The sequence below is a fragment of the Tenrec ecaudatus genome, chromosome 15 (assembly GCF_050624435.1).
Source record: "Tenrec ecaudatus isolate mTenEca1 chromosome 15, mTenEca1.hap1, whole genome shotgun sequence".
Taxonomy (NCBI): domain Eukaryota; kingdom Metazoa; phylum Chordata; class Mammalia; order Afrosoricida; family Tenrecidae; genus Tenrec; species Tenrec ecaudatus.
The window spans coordinates 24,510,900-24,536,819 of NC_134544.1; positions in this window are offsets into that span (position 1 = coordinate 24,510,900).

The window sequence follows — 25,920 nt, forward strand, 5'->3', positions numbered from 1 at the left end:
ACAATAAACATCCATTGTCAAAAAAGACATTTCAAAATCGATTTGAAGTCCCATGCTGTCTGTGATAAGATGGCTATCCCCATACAAGGAAACCCAATCAATACAAGTAGTATTTATCCCACCTGAATTTTGAGAGCATCTCCAGACAGATGTGATGCATTACACATTGACAGAAGACCTGATTTACTGTGCGAGGACATCAGCCCATTATACTGAAAGAAAGAAACGTCATCAGAAAGACAGAAAAGAAAGAAAATATCAAAGTGGATATCAGAAGAGAGTCAGAAAATCATTCTTAATCATAGAGTAAGGTAAGTGGAAGAAATGATGTAGTAAAACGGCTGGACAGAAAGGGCAGTTGGGAAAAAGTCATGATTTAAAATTAGGAAAGATTTGCCTGCAGTTTACATGTTTTCAACATACTTACTCAAATGTATATGAATCCATAATCAGTGTTCATGGGAGGTGCAGCCAAGAGATCAACAGACACAGGGCACCAGGTAAATCTGTTGAGCATGAGGACTAAGGTAACCCTGTTCCAAGCAATGGTATTTTCAAAATCTTCATCTGCATGTGAAAGTTGGAAAGTAAGGCAGGCTGAAGAAGAATGGATGCATTTGAATTATGGTGCTGATTAAGAATATTCCAAAGTACTATGGACGAATGTTCCTTAGAGGCAAGGATTGCAAAACTTTGTTTTACATAGTTGGCATGTTACCAGGATAGAGCAGACCCTGGAGAAGAACACGTGCTTGGTAAAGTGGAGGTGCAACAAAAACGAGAAAGGCCATCCAGAGATGGATTCGTACAGTGGCTACAACAACGGGCTCAAACATTGCAAGTCTCATTAGGATAAAACAAGGCGAGACAATGCTTCGGTCTGTTGTGTATAAGGTTGCCATGAGGTGAAACTGACTTGCCAGTACCTACTAACAACAAACATCAGATCACAATGCTATAAAATTAGAAATCAAGAATTGGAAGAGCAAAGGGGAAAAATCAATTATATGGAACCTGAGTAAAAATCCTTCGTATAAATTACTGGTTAATGGGATAAATGAAAAATGAAATAAACATTTTTGAACAATATGAGAATAATAACACAGCCTACCAAAAGTTTGGAACACAGAAAACAAAAATAAGCATATGGTCACCAGAAGAAAAGAAATAATAATGATTAGAGCAGAATCAGGATTGGGTTGATGGCAATAAGTTTGTGGCTGATTTTGTTTTGTTTCATTTGGAGAGCAGCAATAAATGAAAGAGAAAACAAAAATAATACAACCAGGAGATGAGAAGTTGGTTCTTTGAAAGGTTTCCTAAAATAATGACTCGAAAATCCAAAGAAGTGTTTGTTTTTTTCTGTTTTTAAAAGGGAGAAGATGCTAATAACATTAATAAGAAATTAAATGGATAACATCACAACAGAATCGATGGGGGAAAAAAAGGCTCATAACAGAACACAATGAGAATCTATATCTCAACATGCTTGAAGACTTAGAAAGAAATGGACAAAGTTTTAAAACCACGTCAATACCTAAACTAATATTAACTGTTTATCTAATACCTAAACTTGCATATTAAAGTAGAAAATTGAACTGACCCATAACAAAAGGAAAAAAACTTTAGTTAATAAAAAAGATTGAAAGCTTATTTTAAAACTTTCAACTAAAAAAGCTTAGACCCAAACCGTTTCACTGGCACATTCTAATAAACATACAGAGAAGAGCTCACATCGATTGCATTCAAACTATTTCAGAATAGAAAAGGATAGACTATATAGAGAGCATAATATGATCCTGATACAAAAATCAGGCAGAGGGCTTAAGTGGAGAGCAAATGCTTTGAGAGTGATTAGGACAAAGAATGTACGCATGTGCTTTATACAATTGATGTATGTATATGTGTGGATTGTGATAAGAGTTGTATGAGCCCCTAATAAAATGTTAAAAAAAGAAAAATATATTTTTTGCCTTTAAAGGAAGTCTAGGACCCTCAGAAGCCATTCATCCTAAAGTTTAGATTGATCTCTCCTGAAATAAAGATGCAGCAATATTTATTGCCAACAGTAGTGCTCACTGACATGTGTTCAGCTCTACGTGGGGCCTGACTGGGGACCGGAAGGAAAATAGGACAACACATCTGTGAGCTGGTCAGCCACTTAGAGCTCTCTTCAGGATTCAACTCATATCAAGTCCACTCAATGAAGCATTGAAAGAGTGATCCACTATCCATGACCATAAACGAGACCTACGGCCAAAGCAGGAAGGGGCATCCCCGACCTATTTACCAGGAGCTTTGGTGACATAGTGCTTAAATGCTCATCTGTTAACAAAGAGATTGGTAGTTTGCACCCACCCCAGATCTCCACAGGAGTTAAGACCTGATGACCTGTTCATAAAGGATTGCAGCCTAAAAATCCCTCAAGGTCAGGGCTCCTCTGACACACGGGGTCCCTATGAGTCAAAGTCAACTCAATGGCACCTGACACTAAAGACACATTTACAAGGTTTAAATTGAAGGTACATTTGCCCTAACTTAGTTCTTCTAGATTAAAACTCGCCAGTGACAGATATGGGGAGTCTGCTTTGGTTGGTTTTGCTTTTCTCTCTAAAAGTTCTTTTCAAGACTGCACATACTCCTGGCAAACCTAGTACCTTCTATGGACCCTTGGAGGACAGAGACCATAGCATAGGCATCTCTGTCCTCCTAGGAGGAGGACATAACATAGTTTTCAGTGAAATTCAGGTAATCATTCCATTTATGATTCTCAATCTTTGTATTACAGCAAAGAGAAATTGGAGATTAATGATGGCTTTTACCACTGGTATATCATGTGATAATATCCCTTTGTAATAAAGTAAGAATAGATCTCAGGTTCAGAGACAAACGCATCCCGAGTGCCCATTCAAAATATAATGTTAAAGAAGTCTTTCGCTTTTCATCACCCTTATTGTGGCTGATACTGGTGTTACATTTATGAAAGCAAATACTCCTTACTTATTTGTAAACTGCATCGTTACTACAAAGCTAGACTAGTTTGGGTGTGGAGGTCTCTACTCCTGAAATAAGGTAATACTGGGTCTAGTCTTAAGGGACAAGGGGCAGGGAGCATGATGATAAAATTAGATGAAAGAGGATCATTCTTGGGTGAGGGAAACACAGAGGTAGAGGCACTGAAAGGAGAAGGGTGATTTATTCAAGAGGGACGGCTTGAAGTGATTTGGAACAAAGAGTAAGTCAAAGATTTGAACTCTATATGTAGTGGGTGGGGTGACAGTTCAGAGTTCTAAGCAGGATGGCTGATGATCCAGTTTAACAATCAGAAAAGATATTCAGTCAGCAATCTGGCAAGTGGCCTGAAGGAAGACCCAGGAATCCAAGCATCGCCTGAAATGTGTTGGGCAGAAAATTGTGGGAGTCAGGTTACATCTGTCCTTTATTCCCTGTCCGATTTTCTCGTGGGTTATTGTTCCTCTTTGTTTTCATCATCTTGCCTTACTCATGCTGGACGTTTGTGTGTTTTTCTAGACATCTAGTCCTTTCTTTAAGTTTGTTGAATGTGTTATGTTCGGTAGGTAAACATACAATTGTTCGTTATATGTTCTTGCCTTTAGACAATTGGCTACAGTTTATGGAGTTTTGTCTTTTCTCTTAAATTTTAATACTTCCTGCTCCCGATCTGCTTAATCACAGGTTATATGTTTTTCAAAGCTTCTGCATATTTTTAAGCTATTTTGCTTTCTTGTACTCTATGCCATTGATTTCTGGCCTCGTTATTGTTACCCTCTTTTCCCCGTTTCTTTAACTGTGCCCTGTTTCTATTTTGCTGGCCTATTGGTTGAACATTTGCCCCATGTATCCCAAACGTTTCTCGTTTTCCAATAATTACAGTCGGAGCTGTAGATTGCCTCCTCAGTGTCCCTGAAGGAGCAGACCACACATTTTGAAATTCACTGTTTTCATTGGATTTGGCTGTGATCGTTTATAATTTCCCTTTTTATTTCCACTTCCACCCGAGGGTTATTGAGGACCATGTTTTGTGTGGTTCCTATCCACATGGGATGTTAAACGTGTTCTTTTGTTATTAAGTTCTCGTGTTATGGCATTGTGGTCAAAGACGATATCACGTATGATGTTGGTTCTTTGAATTTATTGAAATTCCTTTGTGGTTTGGTACATGACTCATTTTAAAGGATGGTGCATGTATCCAAAAAGGAATGTGCTCTGTTTTCAGCATCCTGTATTTTGGTGTTCAAACTTTCTAAACTCTCGCTGTGTCATAATTGCTCTACTGAGAGAGTGAACTATCCCAAAGTCTAGTCTTTCTAAGTGTGCATGTCTGTGGTTTGAAATATATTCATGGAGTTGTGCAACCAACCACTGTTCTCTAATTTCGTATATTCTCCTCATTCCCCAAAGAAGTTCTGTACATACGAAGAGTAACTGCCCTCTTCGGAAATTGCATTTAAACAGAATGTACAGTATGCAGTCGCTTGTGTTTGACTTCTTTCAATTAGTGTGATGTTCACAATGTTTATTGATGTTGTGGCACATATCAGTACTTCAGTACTCTTCGTGGTCCAATAACATTCCCCGGGATGGGTATACCAGTTTACCCACTCGTCATCATTGGATGGACATTGGCAGTGTTCACATGTTAGTGCTTATGAATAATAGGCACTATTATTTGTGTGCAATTTTCGTGAGGAATTTTTCCCCCCTCTCCATTAGGCATATACCTTAGAATAGTACTGCTGAATTATGTGGGAATTATATATTTAAATTTTTACCGACCAGTCAAACTGTTTTCCAAAATATTTGGAACATCAAATCTAACCAATGGTGAATGGTTTTCTATTTGCTCCTATGGTCATATTTGACAAGATGATATTAGCCATTTATTAGGTAAGAATTAGTATCTCATTGTAGGTTTGATTTACGTTTCCCTAACGACGAATGATACTAAATATCTTTTCATGCGTCTATTGGCAATTTCCAAACTGTCTGTCAGTTTGTCATACTGTGTTGATTTGTATGTTACTGCGATACTAGAGGCTATGTCACCCCCAGGAGAAGGGCCTAATGCCTCTGGAACCGGGTGCTGTGGGAAGCTGACTTTCTTCTTGCTGGGTCTGAATCCTGCATCTGGCTCATCAACATCGAGTTGTTTGGATTTGGATGATAGAGAGAGGAAAGAGAGAGAAAACCTCTGATGGTATTGGGTTGTGATCCTCAGGGTCAACAGTTGGAAGCCATCAGCAGCTCCATGGGAGAAGGTCTGGACTTTCTACTCCCCTAAATAGTTAGTCTCTGAAACCCCAGGGGGTCACTATGAGTCAGCATGGACTAGATGGCAGCGAGGAGAGACAGAGACAGAGGAAGAGAGTGTACAAATTATAGACCAATATCACTGACATCACATAAAACTTTTCTGAAATCATCCAACAAAGGTTGCAGCAATTCATTCACAGGGAACTTCCAGACATTCAGGTCAGAGTCAGAAGACGTGGAATAAGGGATATTGTTGCTGATGTCAAATGAATCTTAGATGAAAGCAGGAAATACTAGAAAATGTGTTGACTTGTGTTCCATTGAATACGGAAAAGCATTTGCCTATGCAGATAACAAACTTTGAATAAGCTTGAGAAAATTCTTGAAAATTCCAAAACACTTCATTGTGCTCATGATGAACTTGTATATGGATCAAGAGGCAGTTGTATGAACAGAACAAGGGGATATTACATGGTTAAAATCAGGAAAACTGCATCAGAGTTGTATGCTCTCACCATACCTCCTCATTGGCATGCTGAGTGAATAAGTGGGGCTGCATGAAGAAGAATGCAGCATGGCAGGAAGACTCATTAACAACCTGCACTATGCAGATGACATAATCTTGCTAAGTGGAAGTCAGCGGGAGTTGAAGCACGTGCTGATGAAGAACCATGCTTGCAGCCTTCGGTATGGATTATAACTTGAAAGCCCAAATCCTCACACGTGGACCAGCAGGCAACATCAAGAATAAACAGAAAATATTGATGTTGTCAAGGATTTCATCTTGCTCGGACCCACAATCAATGCTCATGGAATCGTGAATCAAGAGATTAAACAAGGCTTTGCCTTAGGTAAATCTGTTGTACAAGATCTTTAACATGCCGAAAAGCTAGGATGTTACTTCGAGGACCAGGTTAGCCTGACCCAAGCCATAATATTTCCCATTCCCTCATATGCATGTGACAGTTGTACAATGAATAAGGAAGGCTGAAATCATATGATGCACTTCAACTACAGGTTTAGTGAGGAATATTGAAAGTAATATGGACTGACCAAAGAACGAACAAATCTGTCTTGGAAGAAGTACAGCCAGAATCCTCCTTATGTACATGCAAGGATGGTTAGACTTCATCTCATATACTCAGGGCTTGCTAACCGGAGAACTTCCATGCCCCCACCCCTCAGTCCTGGCGAAGGACATCATACTTTGTAAATTGGAGGGGCAGTGGAAAGATGATAGCCTTGGGCCGTATGGATTGACACAGTGGCTGCAACAATGGGCTCAAACATAGGAGCAATTGTGAGGATGGGGCAGGGTTGCTCTCAGTGAAAACGGATTCAATGGCACCTGACAACAACTACGTGTGTGTATATACATATATATAATTTTTTCCACCACTGTTTTCTCTAACTCAGGCTAACATATCTAAATAGCTCCCTACATTTAGGTTTTCTCAAGGTTAATATTGTTTTAGTTTAGTGTTTTGGTAGGTATCCTGTCATTTTGTTATTGTTGTTTACAAAGGAATCTTTTAACTAATATACTTTGGGGCATCAGAAAATCAAACTGGCATGTCCGCTGTTCGCAGGGTTGATTTCTGTGACTCTTGGTGTTATTTGAATTGTGACTGTTTGTTTGTTTAGTGACTGCCTTGATCAGATTGTTCAAAGTCACTTGTGATTCTTGTTTTCCCCTTGCTTGGGTTCTCCATCGTTCCCATTTCTTTATATTCATGCAATCCTAGAAGCATCTATTATATTTTCAATACACATATCATTTATTTTGTTAGGTGTCCCCATGTCAATTCTGACCCCTATGCACCCACATAGAGCAGGAAACAAAGGTCTTCTGCTCATGGGCCGACCTCGCAGTCCTTGTTGTTTGAGCCCGTGACCGCAGCTGCTGTGTCAACGCACCTGCCTGAACGTCTTCCTCCTTTTTGCGGACCCACTACTTTGCCAAATATGATGTATTTTTCCAGGGACTGGTTTCCTATAAAACCCTGTCCAATGTACGTGAGACAAAGTCGCACTCACCATCATCACTTTGAAGGAGCATTCTGGTTGTACTGCTTCGAAAATGTATGGTATATATTGGTGATCATAAGAAAATATTAATATTAATAACCAAGTTTGTGCTTATGGAGTTTCCTGCACCGGGAAATATGCATTTATTTACTTATACACCCAAATCTACATATATGTGTGAATATATAAATTAATAATGCATTCTATTTCCATTTTGATTGGTGTTGAAGGTGAGGTGATTGCACCTTTGTAAGGATATGAAGCGATGTTGAGATTCTAAGAGAGGAGCCCTGGCGACACAGTCCAGGACGTGCTGGACTGTTTACCACAAGGTCAGGGGTTCTAACACAGCAGTCCCTAGAAAAATGAGGGTTCCTGCACCTGTAAAGATTTGCAGCTTTCGAAACCATGCAGAGTGTCATTATTAGTTAAAATCAACAATGGCAATGGTTGTTTTAGATAAGTTTGCAAGGAGTGACTACGTGTTTCTCTCCCCGGTTCTCTTTCCATTCTCCCTTACCTCCTCTCTCCTCTCTATCTTTAAGGTCCATTGACAAATATGGAACCTTATGGTTAATATTGCACTATTCTATTGGAATTACACTCAGCTTCAGCATGGAAGTACCATCCCAAGTCATGGCACATAATCTGGACTCCCCAACACAACCTGGCAGACAGATCAGAGTATACCTCTGACTTTGCGCATCAACCCTTTACCCATCAGTTGGTCAAAACTTCCATTGACTTCACCTAAAAAGAAACCCAGGGACTTCAGCTTTCCTCAATTATTGTCACACATTTGGACCATTTGTTAAGAGACTCTATTTTCACTCACAAACTATAGTTTTTCTGTCATCTCCTCTTTTTGATGTGGAAGACAGAGTCAGCAGTCTGTACCTAGCTTACTTTCCTGACAAGAGATTATAAAATCTAAGTTGATATAAATTTATTTAGGAAGATGGAAATTAAATTAAAACTTTAAATATTAAGCAGATTAATGGGAGATGGCATGGCAGAAACTTTGGAGGTAACATAAGTGGATTCGTCCATGAAAGAAAATATGAAGGAGTGACACAAATGCCAGGCTTTTGCACACAAAAATTGTAGGAGTTCTCTTGTTGGTGCCCTCATTCTGAGAAATAATTTTGTAGCCACTCTAGGCTTATATATTTTTATAGTAACAGTTAAAATTGGCATAGCATTTACAGAAATAGCACAAAGGATTTTGGTATAGTTGGATATAGAAAAAAGATGTAAAGCATATACTATTTATGTGAAAATACAATAACTCATCCTTTGAACACACTAGGTGACCAATAAGCTAGTTGGGTAGCCAGAACAAATAATCATGCTTTGCCAAGTAGTATAGAAAGCAGAGCTTGTCCAGGCTGTGATAGGCCAGGGAAATGCAGAAAGGAAGCAAAAAGGAGAAGCTACAGGAGGAGACCAACTGAGCCATTTTGTTAAAAACCAGTCTTGCCCATCCCAATTTAGGAAAAGACAAATGTTAAAAGCTCCGATGGGCTGAAGAAAAGCCAAAGGGAATTGAGATATTGGATCAATTTTTTCTTAATTGACCAGAGACAACACAAAACAAATATAAAGATCCAAGGCCTGACTAGAGGAAGCTACTCAATAACAGAGAAATCTGATGTGGTAGAAGTACAATCAACATGGATGCCTGAATCCCAGTTTCTCGGCTAGTGGATCCAATATCTCTATCTGTGGTATGTTACCCAGTGCCTGCAAAACAACACAGCAAAAAGCAAAGACATGGATGTAAATGAAAGGAAACAACAGCAACAAGTGAAATTTGGAAGCTGCATACACTGTATGGATCTCTGATGAATGGATGTGATCATGGATAGTAACCTAGCATAAAGCAGTAGGCAAAAGAAAAAAAAAATCTTGGTGTGACCTCTGATGTTAGAAATCATGCAGGTCATACATGTTTGGTGGTTGATCTCTAATCCACCTGCGATAGTTTATTGTGCCAGCCTGGCCGATAAACACAAATAGGATTAGTTGAAGGGCGAAGGATAAATGGCTGGGTGAACCTTGCCTTGCTTGTTCGGTGCCTCAATTTAAAGGGGTACACTACCTGTGGGATGCCTAGTCTGTGGACTGTCACTGTAAATTGAGGTCCCTCCAATCCCACAGGATTGGAATGTTCGTCTCTGGAGCTGGGGATCGACAGTTGGTGACAGTTGGTGACCTGCCTTGCTGTTTGCTGCCTGGGTAGATATAGCCCAGCTCTCTCTACAGAAGGGGACTGGCAACTAGCGGCTCTCAAGCCTTAAAGGACTGCTAGTGTCTCACTGCTTTATAATTTAACTGTTAATTTCTTGTATCATCTATCTGTATATAATTTGATGGTTCATTTCTTGTATTATATATCTATCTTTATAAATATATTTATATATAATTACTAGCAATCTGGTTTGTCTCTCTAGAGAACCCTGTCCAATACACCACCCTTCTGACTTTTTCATTTTTAGATACCATGTTATCTGCCTTACCAAAAACCACATTTTAAATGTTTCTACAAGGGTACCACCCCCAAAAAGGAACAAAATCTCTGCTGGATGGAGTTTTCATAGTACACATTCCACACCCACACCCACCCTGCCTCAAGCAGCTAACTGTCAGTGCACACCGTGACATTGTCTGGGAAGGTTCTCTCTGGTCACAGTGAAATTTTTCATCAAAGCAGTTTCTTTAAACCTTATTTTTTGTGATGGGCAGTTTAACAGATGGCTGTGAAATTGTGTTTCCTGCTCCAGTGAAATGCTACAGAAACTGTTGTGATGTTGAACACACCTTACAAGGATAGCGCAATGGGAAAAACTCAAATGTATGAGTGGTTTTCTCTTTGTGGAAAAGGTGAAATATCAATTAATGACAAATCCCATTCTGGAAGCCTGTCAACTTTTGAATGGATGAAGATGTTGACTTTTAGTGCATTTGGAGCTCCTTCTACCAAGTCAGACTGTTAATCAAGCTTTCTACTTAAAAGTTCTGAAAAGATTGCTTAACAGTGTGCGACAAAAACTTCCTGATTTGTAGCAGATGGGGAACTGATTTTGCCATCACGACAATGCACCTGCTCACACCACCAAAACAGCATACATGTTTTGCTCCCCACACCTGACTCACTGACCTCGATCCGTGCAACTTCTTTTTGTTTCCACAAATGAAGAGGGACAGGAAAGGACAGTGATCTGACGACACAGAAGTGAACAACAACAACAAAAACCAAGGGAGGTGCTTTCAGCCATCCAAACAAATGAGATTGAAAAATATTTTCAAGAATGGAATCACAGATTTGAAAAATGTAGTATGTAACGGAAAGTACTTTGAAGATTGCTCTGTAAATAAATTTAAATGCATAGCTTTGAAAACAAAATCTGCTTGTTTTGGTTACCCCCTCATACAGATCCAATCTAAATAGAATGGGAGATATAAGGACAAGAGAGTCTTCTACCTCTAGCAGGCTTGACTGGATCTCATTGCTTTTACATTATGCTGACAAATGCATGCCTCTCATGAGATCTAAGCTTGAAGTGTAGTTTCCACCCTCTGTGACATTAACAAGAAGCGTAGCAAGTGATGGCATCTATGGGCCACAGTAAGTAAGCAGGTAGCTTTTGGTGGGTAGAGCAGGAAGCTTGTTGTAACTGTCCTGTTTGTTTTAGTCTGCCTGAATGACCTGACGCAGATCATACGTCTGCACTTCAGTAAAATTATCAAATGAGGGAGGTAGTTTAGTTAGATAAATCTTTGAGGCCCTTCTCATTTCTGACATTTTCATTTCTCTCTGTCAATAGGAAGACTAGTTTTGAGAGAAGGTTAAAACTTTCTTAGTCATTTTTTTACATTGCAGGATTCAGAGATTTGTATGATTTGCAAGCAGACTTTCCATTGGCTTCCTCGCCACTTCCTGGAGAACTAAGTAGACCTGCTGACCAATTAGGCTGAAATCAAATAACTAACAAAAAGGATGCATCTCTACGCTGCAAATACAGACCTGCGCGCGCATACACACACACGCGTGCGCCCGCACGTACATGCAGGCAACACACAGAACAAACAACATGTACAAACATGCTCTGCTTTTCAATAATTTTTGCCTTCATTAAGCATACCAAACTCATTTCCTAGAGTTGATTAACATTCATATTACGCTGTATAGAAGTTCTTAGACGGTACATGTTTATGGAAGCAAACAACATCATTTTTCTCCCGGGAGCATCTGGTGGGTTTGAACCAACTGCTTTGTGATTGGCAATCCATTTTTCCACATAGGCACCAGCTCGAAGTAATTTGTTACTGTAGGAAAAAAACTGCATCTTGATTATATAATATTGAGAAATGCTTAGTCTGCAAGGAAGGCTGTAACTGCAAAATCTAGGAATGTGCTTTCTTTCCAGGTAGCACTCTTTCATGAAAGGGTTCCAGGCAAAGAATACACGATCTCACTCAGATAGAAAATAAGGATTACAGGGTTTAACCAATGAATAGTTAAACTGTGAAGGAACCTGAAAACTGAGAGCATCGCATACCAATTTTACATCTGGGGATGTCTGCATCAAAGATACCTTTTCTGTCAGTGTAAAGAAAAGTCCTCATCCTTACACAGTCCCTGAAATGTTCTCTGCTCTTTTCTACTTGGACAACCAATGGGGTTGTAATTCCAAATTTTGATTTACGTTTGAAATGGACTTCCTTAGAGATAAATGGGTAGGGTTGTTGAGTAAACTCGACACTCACCAAATTATGTTTTGGGAAGTAGAATTCCTTCATCGAGCTGACATTTTACTAAATTTGGGGGACAAGAGAAGAAAGCCAAACTTAGGGGGTTGGTGCTTCTGTTAAAGCCAGAGAGAGAAAGAAACGCATGGAGTCAATCCTGCAAAAATCAAGTCAGAGCCTGAATATTTTTTTTCTGATTTAATGACTGTAGTTTTCCTTGTGGAGAGATTATCATTAAAAATAATAATAATGAGATTATTCCCCATGGAGAACGCATGCCCGTGTTTGAAGGTAACTCGGCTATGCAGGGAAGAACACGAGCACTGGAACTCAGCCTTCAGTCCAGGTCCTTTTTGTCCTGCTTTCTAAATGAACACATCTAATTAAGCTCCTCTGAGTCTTGGTTCCTCTAAGAGTGAAGCGTGCATAATGATACCTATGTCACTTATCTTACAATTGTTGGAAGAATTTGAAATAATGTTAAGTCCATTGATCAGTGTTATGCTTCTGAATAATTGTGTTTTTTCAGTACAATGGAAAGTACAAATTGAGATGCTGCAAACATATTCAGGGGGAGTTTATAATAAAAAGCAAAAACCTTGTTATGATTCAATTCATAAATAATTCTGCCTAAATTTGGTCAGTTAGATGATTGTCAAAGTTTAAATTTTTACAAACGAGATTTCTTATAATTGAAACTCACAACAACTTTTTAAAAAACATTTTATTAGGGGCTCATACAACTCTTATCACAATCCATTCATATACATACATCAATTGTATAAAGCACATCTGTACTTCCTTTGCCCTAATCATTTTCTTTTTTTTCTTTTTTTTACATTTTATTAGGGGCTCATACAACTCTTTAAAGACATGACCTGAACAAATGATGTTCAGTCTTAATGTATCCACAAGCCAAGACTCTCAAGAAGGTTGAAATAAATGACTTCTGAGAAGATAGAATGATTTGCTAAAATGCTAGAACAAAAACATTATATTTTATCTGCCTTATCTAACTGTGACTTTTTAAAAACTTGCTAACTCTTCTTTTGTTTTCTGAATACTTCTCTATCTCAACATGATTCTCCTTTCACTATATTTCCATAGCACCTTTCTCAAACCACAATAGTGTGATTACTCAAAACATATTGAAAAGATTTGCTTTTTCCAATATTCTTTTTTATTAAATGCTTTTATTGGGGGCTCTTACATCTCATCACAATCCATTCCTTCATCCATTGTGTCAACAAAGGATTGGCTTTGTATGCTTCCTCCACCATTGAATGATCTGCTCAAAGTAAAGGCTATTGTTGAGTGATCTCTGCCTCTCCAATAATTAGCACACCTAAAATGATGAATTAATACTTGATGAACAAATTAAGATTTGAAAATAATTACCAGAAAAAAAAATTTTTTAATAGCCAAGTTCAACCTGCTCTTAGAATCCAATGGAATGATGTGTTGGTATTGGTGCATATTAGTCACTTGCAAATTCCTAAGCAATGACAACCTGATTAAAACATTGTAGTTGTTAGATACTGTCAGTTCTGACTTATTGTGACCTTGTGCACAAGATATAAGCTAACTATGAATTGGTATTGAATCTATGGCTGTGAGTTTTGATCTGGGGTGTTTGTTGGGTTTTGCACAATATAATGAAACACTACACAGTCCGTGTCATCTTCACCATTGCCTTTACAGTTGAGCCCATTGTTGCAGCCACTGTGTCGATCCCTCTCCTAGCAGACTTCTTTGCTGACCGTCTAGTTTACAAGGCAGGATGTCCTTTTCCAGGGACTTGTCTCCCCTGATAACGTGTCCAAATTACATGAGACAGGCTTGCCTTTCTCTCTTCTCAGGAGCATTTTGACTGACTTCTTCCAGGACAGATGTATTTGTTCTTTGACAGTCCATGGTGCTTTCGAGTTTCTTTGTCAGCGCCATGATTCAAATGCCTCAATTCCTCAGAGGTCTTCCTTACTCAGGGTCCAATTTTCACATGTGTTTGAGGCAACTGAAAATACCACATTTGTGTCAGGCGCACCTTAGTCTTCCAAGTGACACCCCTGCTCTTTGACATTTGGAAGAGGACTGGTGCAGACTTGCCCCATGACAGCCAGCCTTTTATTTCTTGACTGCTGCTTCTTTGAACAGTAATTATGTATCCCAGCAAAATGAAATCCTCTAAAACATCAACACTGTCTTTGTTTTATCATTATATTTTTGATTGGTCTAGATGTGAGGATTTTTTTTCATTACATTGAGTTGTGATCTATACTGAAAGTTTCAGTCCTTGATCTCCTAGATTTCGTTAAGCAAGGTTGTGCAATCTGCATATTGCAGTTGTTAATAAGTCCTCCTCTGGTCTGGATGCCATGTTCTTTTTCATATGGGCTAGCTTCTCAGAGTTTTTGGCTCGGCGTACAAACTGAATTAGTGTGGTGAAGAGATGCAACCCTGGCGCACACTTCTCTGGTTTCAAACCATGTAGCATTCCCTTGTTCTGCTCATACACCTCTCTCCTGCTCCATGTGCAGGCTCTGTATGAGTCAAGTGCATTGGTTTCTAACCCTCATTCTTCTCAAGTTTATTCATAGTTTGTTATGACAGCCAATAGTCCAATGTCTTTGCAGAGTCAATCAATACAACACAAATAAACATCTTTCAGTATTCTCTGTCGCTTCTGACATCAGCCACAATAACAATATCCTTTCTTCCAGATACTCCTTGTTCCACATGCTTTTGTGAATCCTGCTTGAATTTCTAGCAGCTGTCAAACAAGGCATCTGCAGAAGTGTCTGCAACAGCCGTGGAATTATTGTCAGCAAAATTTTACTTGGATGTGATATTTATGGTATTGCTTGATAATTTCTGCATTTTATTTGGCCATGTTCCTTTACAGTGGGCAGTGAATTTCTCTCAGTCCATGGCCAGATAGTTTTCTTCCAAACTGCCTAGCATTGACGAGTGTGCGTCCAGTGCTTTCTGAGTTGTTGACGCATTTTGATTGGTATTCCATGAATTCCTAGAGCCCTGATTTCCACGTATGGAGCTTGGACTTCTTCCTTCAGTAGCATTAGTTCTTGTTCATATGCAACCTCTTGAAATGGTGACTCTGTATCATCTGTTGATACTTCTTGTGCTATTTTGCTCATAGAATCCTTCAATACTGCAAAGCAAGGCTTGAATATTTTCTTCAGTTCTTTCAGAGTGACAGAGGCTGATCGTCTTCCATTTGGGCTTTCTAACTGTGGGCCCCTGCACACCTCATCGTAGTTCATTACTTTGCTTTCTCCAGCTGCCCTTCGAGATTTTCCAAAGCATCTCTTCTGAAATTTTATAAAATATAACTCTATTGAATTAACTTTATTTTTCACCTCATTAGGAGAGAAAATATACATAGTAATTAGAATCCTAGTGGAAATCGTGTTCACTGGAGTCATTTCCTGGTCTGCTCTAGCTTTAAATGCTTTCTTGGGTCCTTGTGCCTGGAGCGCTGAACACAGATTTATGCACGTGACTTGCCTCCACTCTCAACCCTACTTAGTAAAACGATGGCACACTCCTTGTGCAAGTAAGGGAAAGCCATCAACAGATACTCTCCATGTGAAGACAAAAAATGAGTCTCCCATCGATTCAATCATCTTTGTTGTCTTAGGGCTCATCTGCTAACATCCTAGGGTCACTGGGAGACCCTTCTGTCATACAGAATTTACCCAGGAATTTCCAGGATATATGCCCAACCAGAAGCTCTATCATAGGAATGATGGTAGTTACATAATCTGGTGTCAATTTGGGACTTGAGAGGATTAAGCATAAAGGGGTAGAATCTAGTCTGTCAATCAGATCATAGTCAATGAAGCCTCTGTGGCCTTCTCCTGAGAATGCTGGGAATTTCCTGGATTTCCTCCTTGGAGGCAGGAGAGACTCTCTCTGAGAGACACTCTACTGACAAGAAACATGGCATTAGGCTGATAGACCCCATTCCCTGGGAAGTAGAGCAGTCATGTGGAGACCCCTGCCAGCACTGAGATGCTTACAATGCCACTGGATCCAAAAGCTTTTTATCCACCAGCCTGTGATCATCCAGCATTCAGTGTCATTGCATGTGTGTTGTGAGTCTGAAGAAGATGTTATAGATTGGTATCAGACATATGGGCTAATATAAGACTTATGGGCTTGGAGTAGACTGGGTTGGGATGCTTTCTTAATGTGCAATTATTACCCTTTATATAAAACTCTTTCATACATATAGGAGTTCCTATGAATTTGTTTCTCTAGTCTACCCAGACTAACACAGGAACAATGACATTCAATTATTCAACTGATTCAAATGATTGGCATGCACAAAAGGAAGCCATCTGTTTCCTTTTCTACCCTTTGCAAATAGAAACATCCTGGGATACATGTGGCATTACTGAGCATCTGTGTGACCATCTCTGGGCTCAATAGTACCTACATTCATGGGTGATATGATCATTATCTCATTTGGGTTATCTTTAGCTATGAATGAATATCAAATAGTGGATCAATCTAGGCATCCAGGAGGCAACAATTTTGAGAAGCAGTCATCATAACGTGATTAAACCTTAGAGATCACATAGATAAGTATGGGTTTGTATTTTAGTTCATTAGATCTACTAGATTATTATTATTATTATTATTAGTTATATTGGATTCATGATTTTGTAAAGAAATTTTAGTATCTCCAAATCTTTTTCCCTTTTCTAATGTGAGGGTATAAGAATAGCATCTCATAGTGTTATGAAACTTAACACACACACACACACACACGGGCTTCAAAATGCTCATGGAAAATTTGAATTAAAAGGGAATGTAAGTTTTCCACAAACATTTTGAAACCTCCTTATATAATCATATATATAAGTCACTCTATGTATTACAAATAGAAATAATAATATTTATTAGAATTTTGTTCCAGACAATGTTCAAAAACCTTGACATATAATAAACCATCTCTATAGGTCCAAGAGGTAGATAATACTATTATTTTCATTTTATAGATGACAACTAAATACAGAGCAGATAAGCCATGGCAAATTTTATATTTTTTAATATATCTAGGTTGTTATATATATTGATAACTATGAAAATAAAGAATAAAAAGAAAAAATGTTTTCCCTGAAATTAAAAATTCACGCACAATAGGGTTAAAATTACACTGTGGCCCCTTATGGGGGAAACAGGATCTAGAAACCAAGGTGATCTTGACAATGTAGAAATGATCAAGAGACAGAGGATAGCCAGAAAAAACACTTGGCCCTTTCATAGTTTTTTCGAAATGCTACACTAGAACCTAAGTCTAGAACACCAGTGTGCTGACAAACTGCTCATCAGGGCTGAATACATCTGACAAACCATTGCCTGTTCTTCTATTACATATGAACAAGAGCAAACAATAGTTAATGGTGCTCATTGACATAGAAGGGCAAGACATCATCTTCCCCACTCCACCAATTGCATACACGCACACACACTTGTTAAGCTACTTGCCTGGTCTCTTGGGTCTTTGCCTATGTTCCAATCCTCATCCTTTCTCCACAATCCTCTTAGCCTCTACTCTCTATAAGGGAATGGCTCATTTACCTGAAAAATGTCCACTCTGCCGGCGCATGCAGTTTCCTTTCCATGGATCTGCTTCCTTGGCTACAGTTTGCTCATCACTCAGGAAACTAACTGAGCATCACCATGCTAGTTGACGTCTTCCCTGGCTCCCATGCCCTTGATGCTACTGCTGACTAGGCTGCCTATGCCCAAGTAGTTCTTGCCTGGCCTATCTATGTATGGCATGGGCAGTGTTTTTGGCTGCTTGGCAGTGAGATCCATGAAGACAGAGTTCATGGCCGTTTAAAACCCTGTGGCTGCTGGGTCCATTGTCATTGAACAGGAAGTGTGTAGGCCAGAAAAAAAATGACCCCAAAGGGTTTCTAGGTGGCAATCCTTTTGGCAACAAGCCGCTACCTCCTTTGCCTTGAAGGGACTGGTGGGTTCGCATCCAAAAGCTTAGCCGCTGCGCCAACAGGGATTCTTTAGGACTATTAAAGAAAGGGAGTTATGATTAAACATCTTTCTTGACATTTCGTCTTAAACACTTGACATCAAGCAAATGGTCAATATGATGATTTAAAGGCCTGGTTGTTGGTAAATTATTGAGGCCCAGATAGGAATTTTAATATCCACTGCTTACCACCATGTTATCTCAAATAGAAGCGGCTCCCCATAGTATTTTGCTTGAAGAAGTATTTGACAATGAAGCAATACCTGTCATTTCTAAATTTTCTTATTCCCAAGAAAGCAGTTGTGATATATATATATATATATATATATATATATATATATATATATATATATATATATTAAATAAAGCCTATTTTATATCATTTATGTTGCCTTTTTCTTTCCCAAAGACTAAGTAAATGTATTTATGTACAATTAAAAAAATAAAATCCAAACCCATGGCCAGCAAGGCAATTGAGACTGATATTGACATCCAAGGATGGAGTAGAACTGCCCCTACAGGGTCACCAAGACAAACATTTTTATGGAAGCAGAGTGACACGTTTTCTCTGGAGCAGCCCTTGGTAGATTGGCACAATTGCCTAGCAGTCTTGTCCACTGACCGAACATGGCTCTTTGTGCCAGTTCTCTGGCACTTAGTATCCTACCTAGAGAGTTCAAATCCAAAGCATAAACTTCAGAATTGGAATATAAAACTTTGGGCAAGTTATTATAATCGTCAAACACTTATTTTTCATTTATAACAGAAATCAGAGAGTCCCTGACAGTGCGATGGGTCAAGTCTTAGACTACTAATCACACAATCGGTGGTTCAAACCAACTAGCTGCTCTGAAGGAGAAAGGTGAGACTCTCTCCTCTTGAAAAAGCGTACAGGTTTTGAAATTCTCCGGGGCTGTTCTGCTCGATGTTATAGAGTCCCTCAGAGTTGGAATTTACCTAATGGCAGAGGGTAGTGGAAATAATGATTACAATAACAATAAATCTACCATCTAAATAATTGGTGAAGATCAAATAAGAAATAACAAATAAAGACTGAAGAAGAGTTCTTGAAACCCTGTAAAGCATTTATAGGGCTGGTACTATTAGCGATAGCAGTCGTGCTCCATGAAGGCCTCTCAGCTTATTTCAAACAGTTGGATCAGAGTATTTGGTCACCTTGGGCTATTTTATCAGTTTAGGGAGATTTGGATATTGTGATTCTTAGATGTCAGCTCTAATTACTGATCTCAACCTGATGCAGGACAAGCTGTCCTTCCTAGAGGACATTTCAGAGCCCCACGTTGAAATGCTACTATTCCTATACATTCGTTTCTTGACCCAGTTGCTTTCTGCTCTGAACTCTGGATTTCAAATATTGCATCAGCATTTTCTCTGCTGACAGTACTGCAAGTTCAGGGACACAGCTCCTTGGGGTCTCATTGCCTGCTGCTGCTACACAGGGCTCGGTGTGTTTGCTTTAGTTCTGCAGAGACCCTGGGGGAGGAGGACTGGGGTTGAAGTCCTAGATTGCTTCATAGACAAAAGGGAAGATTTCAGGATCTCCTTACAGAACAAGTTCAGTTTGACATAAGAGGTCAGTTGTAGGAACTTTACTTTTCTTCCGTTCTCTTTTCTGAATGATCCTCTCCCATTTAGGGTTAGATTTTTTTTATTGACACAGTTGCTTAAAGCCAGATCACCTTGGCCCTTCAGGACCCCCTTGCTACTAAGAGGGGTTGGCAGGATAGAGCAGGGTTTGTCTTCTGAGAATCTCTATGTTCCACTCTAATACATTGACTTTTGGGGTCAAATTTGTGTTTGTGTGCCTAGTTTCGCTGCACATTGGTAGTTAGAGTGTGCATTGTTATGCACCGCTTTTAGATGCTTTCCTTGTTTACCTGAGACAGACTATAATATGAAGAAAGAAAATAACATGGAGTTGGGAACAGAGAAGCCTAAATCCACCGAAGGTCTATTTTTGTGTGGCTGTGTGATCTTGAGAAACTCACAGTACCTCTTTGGCCCTCAGTTCCTAATCTGTAAAATCAATGAACCGAAATAATTTCTCTCTGGAAATGAGCTCTGAAAATGTACAATGAATGGTGACAAGTCATGGTTCTCAGAAGACTTGAGAGGTAAAGATCCTATGACAGGGAAATTCCTTGTAATCCCTTATCATTCCATCAGCATTGCTCAAGAACTGGATAAATGTCAACAAAATGTGCATTTCAGAGGATCTTGGGTATAGATTACATTAGCATGCTGTAGATTAAAATCTTTACATTTATGCAAATTTCACATTTTACACCATGGTGTTTGTTTAAATAATGATTGTAATTATTGAACATCAAGTGAGATTGATCCTCAAAAATATATGTTGTAGCCAGCCTACTAGAGTATGCTTCATTCAAGTTGAGAAGCAAGGATCCTAGTAAATATAATTCACAGATTTAACTTTTACATGGGTTGAGATCAATGAGTATCATGGAATTAATTGCTAATTATTCCAAACACTCTAAAACATGGAGATGCAGATGTTTGTGCCTTTTACTAGATGTGATCCTGATAGGCACTGTCTTGAATGCATAGTCCATGTATTCCTTCAGCAAGTGGTCATTGGATGTTTATATAGGGACTATGTCTCAAGGGCTAAGAGCCAGGAATTCTGATGCACAACAACCCTAAGTATAACAGGGGGAAAACAAAAACCCCAAATGCCTCCGTCCTACACATCCACATGATCCTTCTGTGTTTAAGGCCACTGCTGCTGCTACTGTGCCAAGACACCTTGTTGAGGGTCTTGCTCCTTTTCATTGACCCTTTACTTTACCAGGCATGATTCATTCTCCAGGACTGGTTCCTTCTGATAATATGTCCAAAGCATGTGAGATGAAGTCTAGCCAACTTCTAGGGACTATACTGCTTTACTTCTGAGATCGTGATTAGAATCTACTTGAAAAATCATATAATAAATGACTTCTATAAATCTAGTTAATTCAAATAGGGGGAAGGAAAGTTAAAGACACCATTACTTATTCTCCCTTCAACTTTTAAAGAACTCTCTGCAGAACTTTCCAACCCAATGGGTAGTTTTATCATCCTACAGAGTAGACAAAATGTGAATTTTGGAAATGGTGGAAGAATTCTTTGGGGGTGGGGGAATGATACTGTCTCTCCTTAATTACCTTAATTAGCATACATTTTGGGGGAGTCTGATAATTGTTACAACCCCTTTACATCATCTAAAAGTTGCTAAAAGCATAGATGAGTTTAAAACCCAACATTTCACTGGGTGCAAATGTATCAAATCTACAATTGAGCTTCAATAACTTCATGGAAATTTTCATTTTCTATTTCAATGACTGTGAATTTGTGAAGCCTCTTCATAAATAGTATCACCTGTGTACAAATATGAAGGTAGAAATCTTTTTCCTATTGTGTTCTTCCTAATAGCAAAAGACTGAAATAAGGTAAAGAGCCCTCCGTGCGGGTGGGAGTGCGTCAAGTTTACAGGAGTAAAGGATTGCATGCAGTCCTTGAGATACTTTTCCCGGGAGCCGTACGGGTTCATCTTTACTGGAAAGAAAAGCCGGTTAGGTGTTAAGGGGTAAAGGCAAGGTATGGACATCAGGAAGACTGGCTCTCACCCAGATTGTTAAAAATAAAGTAATGTGATTGCAGGCGCATAGGAAGTTCCTGAGTGGATAATCCGAAATTCTTCACAGCCTTTATCCATCTCTGGAGGAGAAAGTGATGGTCCGCGGTCAGAGACGCATGTACTTTTCACTATGCCTGGAAAAGTTGTTGCTATGTGTGCGCATTGCCTTCGGGATAAAATACCAATGATGGAGAAGAAATTCAAAAACCTAACTAGACTTAAAACGACCTCAAACTCAGATGGACTCCAAGTCTCTCCGTGGCTGCACTGAAGGGCATTGTGTTCTTGGCAATGCTGCAGTTGTTGCTTATTCGTTAAAGTTAGACAGATAACTAGATCTTCACACCTTACACCCAGGGGTCTTTACTGCCCTCTGACTCCTCAGCTCTCTTGGGAACATTTCCTAAATTGGTTGAGAGGGTGGCAAGCATAACTCAGACGCATCCGGGTGGGTTGACTGGAGAGAGAGAGCAGCTGTTGTGAGGGAGGCCGCCCAGTTGACTGATGGGAACTGCTGCATCCCTGCTTTGCTCAGAACCTGGAGAAACACGCGGCAGCTGGGAATTTGTTTTGCAGACTGGGAATCCTTCTCAGTAGGATAGTTTGCTGGCAAAAGCTTTCTCCAAATACAAAATCCACCTAAGAAGCAGAGTTCAAACTACATTCCCAGGGACCAAGCTTGTGAAAAAAAATGTTCTTCCCTAAATGTTTTCTAGGATTTTTGAATACCCTAGAAAAATACCTCTTTCACAGTTTATCTCCTGGCCAGAGGGAGAGACCCAGGATCTCCTGTTGAATTATGATACACTTGAGGGGTACATTAGCTAATCGCTACAGGGGTCAGTCCTGGGTCCGGTGTTCCTTAATGATGTCTTGTCCTTTACAAGAGGTAAGATTTATCAAAGGTACCAGTAGCACCAGGCTGTCAGGAAGGAATTACCATCGTGTTGGGGGCAGGACTGAAATCCAGGATGTGTCTACACATTGTAAAGGGGAAGAAGAGAAACAAAGAGAAGGAGATAAAGTATGTGAAGTAGTGAAGATGTGGAACAAGGAAGTCAAGGTTAAATGCTGGGTGAAGAACTTTAAAATTCAATCTAAGGGTTGGTATAGGTCTAAACCATTCCTCATTCTGTGAAACACATAATTTGTACACAAATTAGACCAGGTATTATTTCAAAATAAAAATATTATTTTTATTTCTGGGTTCTACTACCTTCCTAGAAGAACTTAAAAAAAAAACATGGTGACATAACTGAAAAAAAAAGACATTAAGGAATGAGATGAGGAGCAGTACTGGTGGTGCTGGGGGCTGTGTGTTAGACCGCTAACAGCAAGGTTGGAAGTTCAAACCCACCAGCTGCTACATGAGTGAGAGATGAAAATGTCTGCTGCATCATAAGCCCAACTTCTGGACCATCTGGGTCAGAGAACGGAGGTGCCTGGCTTAAAACTGGTACAAACTATACAGCTTTGAGTGTGTGTTGCTGTCGACACTCCTGGTACTAATTCAATGTGTCAGACTCCTGAAAGAGTTCCCTACACTTCTTTGGAGTCTCACTTTCCCACTGTAGCATAGTCTCTGTGTGAGTCTGGGTACTTTGGAGAAACAAATCCACAGAAACGCATGTATAAGAGAGAGTTTTATATAAAGGGTAAGTGCACATCAAGAAAACATCCCAACCCAGTGCTGTCCAAGCCCACAAGTCCAACATTAACCCATTAACACATATGTCCGACACCAGTCCACCAAGTCCTCCTCCATCTAACAAAACACAGACAATGATGCTGACTGCAGGAGGAATGCTGAGTCAGTGAATGTGTAAACATCTCAACGCTGGCAGGGGTCTCCACACGGCTGCTCCAGCACCCAGGGCTGCATCGGGCTAGGTCCATGTGGCTTCTCCTCAAGGATGTCTTACAGGAAGTGAGCCTTGCCAGCTAAATCAGGGAACTGGCTAAGGCAGCTGCACCCTGGTCTGACCATCAGAAAGCAAGAGACCCGAGAACTAGAAAGGCAAGGCTCCCTGAGTCATTTATCTCTTTGCCCTTCAATTAACCCCACATGTGTTTATCGGCCAGGTTGGCACAATAAACTACCTCAGTCTCTTTGGTAGATTAGTGTGCTCATAATCCCAGTCTGCTGCAAGAGGAAAGACAAGTTGATATAAAGTGTGGCCTCAGCATACGAAAAATAGTTAGTATCCACTGAGGCAGAGAACACTTCACAATTATTGGGTATGTGGACATTTTTATTTCGAATAATTTTTCTTCTTAAAGGCTGCCAAGATCCATGTATCCAGAGACACCTGTAGGGAGATGCTTATGATCTTTTCTAAGCTTGTCTCAGAAGTCATACAATATTGCTTATCACAAGTCCCTTTGTTAAGACAGAGTGGGAGGAGTGTTGAGAATTGATGGACGTATTTTCAAGTCACTACAACATAATAAGCCAGGTACTCATTTGACTTCCAAGTTGAAATGATATGTCGTTCCTCACACTTATAGCCTGGAATTCTCAGCAAAGATCATGCTGAGGACATACATTTGAGAGAAAGAGAAGAAGTCCACAAACCAAGTCCAAGGTCACGCTAACACATGCAGAATAAAATGGATACCTATGAGGGCGGTCTCTTCACAAAGGAATGCCCAGCAGAGTATGTGTGGATGCTAACAAAGCAATACTGGTTGGAAAGTTAAATGTTAAACCACAGGAAAGATCAGGATGTCGTCACTGATTATGGAAAACATGGAGAAAGAAATGGTGACAAGGAGTCTTATTCATGGCAGATGCATAAAGCAAGTGGAAAGACATTGCTGAAGTTCTGCAAATTTGGGCCAAGTGGTCCTTCAAAGAAATGACACTTGACCTGTTGGTAAGGATAAATCCTCCCAACAAGGGGGATGGTAGAAGAGCGGGAAAGACAGTCAGGTCACTTCCAAAAGTTCACTTCCTTGTTTCCTTTTGCACACTCAGCCTACGTTTCTCCTTGACATGCTCTGACCACATTAAAATCATCTCTTTTTCATAACAACCATGTTGATCTGTGGCATATCAAGAATTGTAACATAAATGAATAAATAAATCAATATGAGGCATGACTGTCTTCCTTTCAAGTCTGTCAGGTCTGAGCCTTTAGGCTTAGGTTTTGTCTAGGAACCAGAGAGGGAGCAGCAAACAAGAATGAAATTGATATCTATCATGTCAAGTCCAACAGTAAAAGGATAAACAGACGGGAATAAGAGATAGGGGGAAAAATAGAACAACTATGTATCGTAACTTTGTACAGGCTGCATTATTTTATTCTCACAATGATCATGTAAATTTGATATTAGAGAGCATGAAAGAAAAGATAAGTAGTTTACACTTCTATGATTTGCTCCAATTCAAGGAATGCAACAGGTATAAGAACTCAGCTACAAAAAAAAGCTGGGCTTGCAGCTAAGGAAACAGAGCTACTGGAACTAGCATTCAAAGCAGGGATTATTATCAAAATCACAGGTCCAATCTTTGGGGTCTTGGAAGGCAAGCCAGAAACTCACATACCCAGCATTATAAATTTGAGCAAATGGAATCAGAGTTGATGTTTCCAATAGAATTATAGCACCAGCATGGCTCTCTTTGAATAGCATCTAGAGATAGCATTTGCATTTCATATGTTTGTGATAATTAACCATTTTGAAAGGTAGCGTTGGTGGAGATAATTACACAACTGCATATATATTTATAGTTCCCTATACAATCATAGGTGAGCAGAACCCTTCACTGTTCAGTTAATAACTGTTTAAATAATAGCCTGAACTGCTGGATCAACTCCCCAGTTGAGATAATATAGCCTTGCAAAAATAAGTGCAGGAATGCAGAGCAATCCTCTTTGGAACCATGTTATCATGCCCAATAGTGAGCAACTCGATGCACTATCATGTAGCATCATGTTAATATGCAAAGAAGGTGCAGCGTCTACCAAAGCTAAAGCAAGAGCAAACCTCACACTGCATGGATGCTTTAGCAAATGCTTATGGGAAAAGGCCCCAAAGAGATCAGGGGGTTAGAAATGGATAACTTGTCTTCAGAAAGGACAAGATGAGGTAGAAGACAAACCCTACCCAGCAGCAGATCATCCACAAAAGTTTTCAAGGAAAAAAAATTAATCATACCCATGCTCTGATCGAAGAGGACTGATGGTTA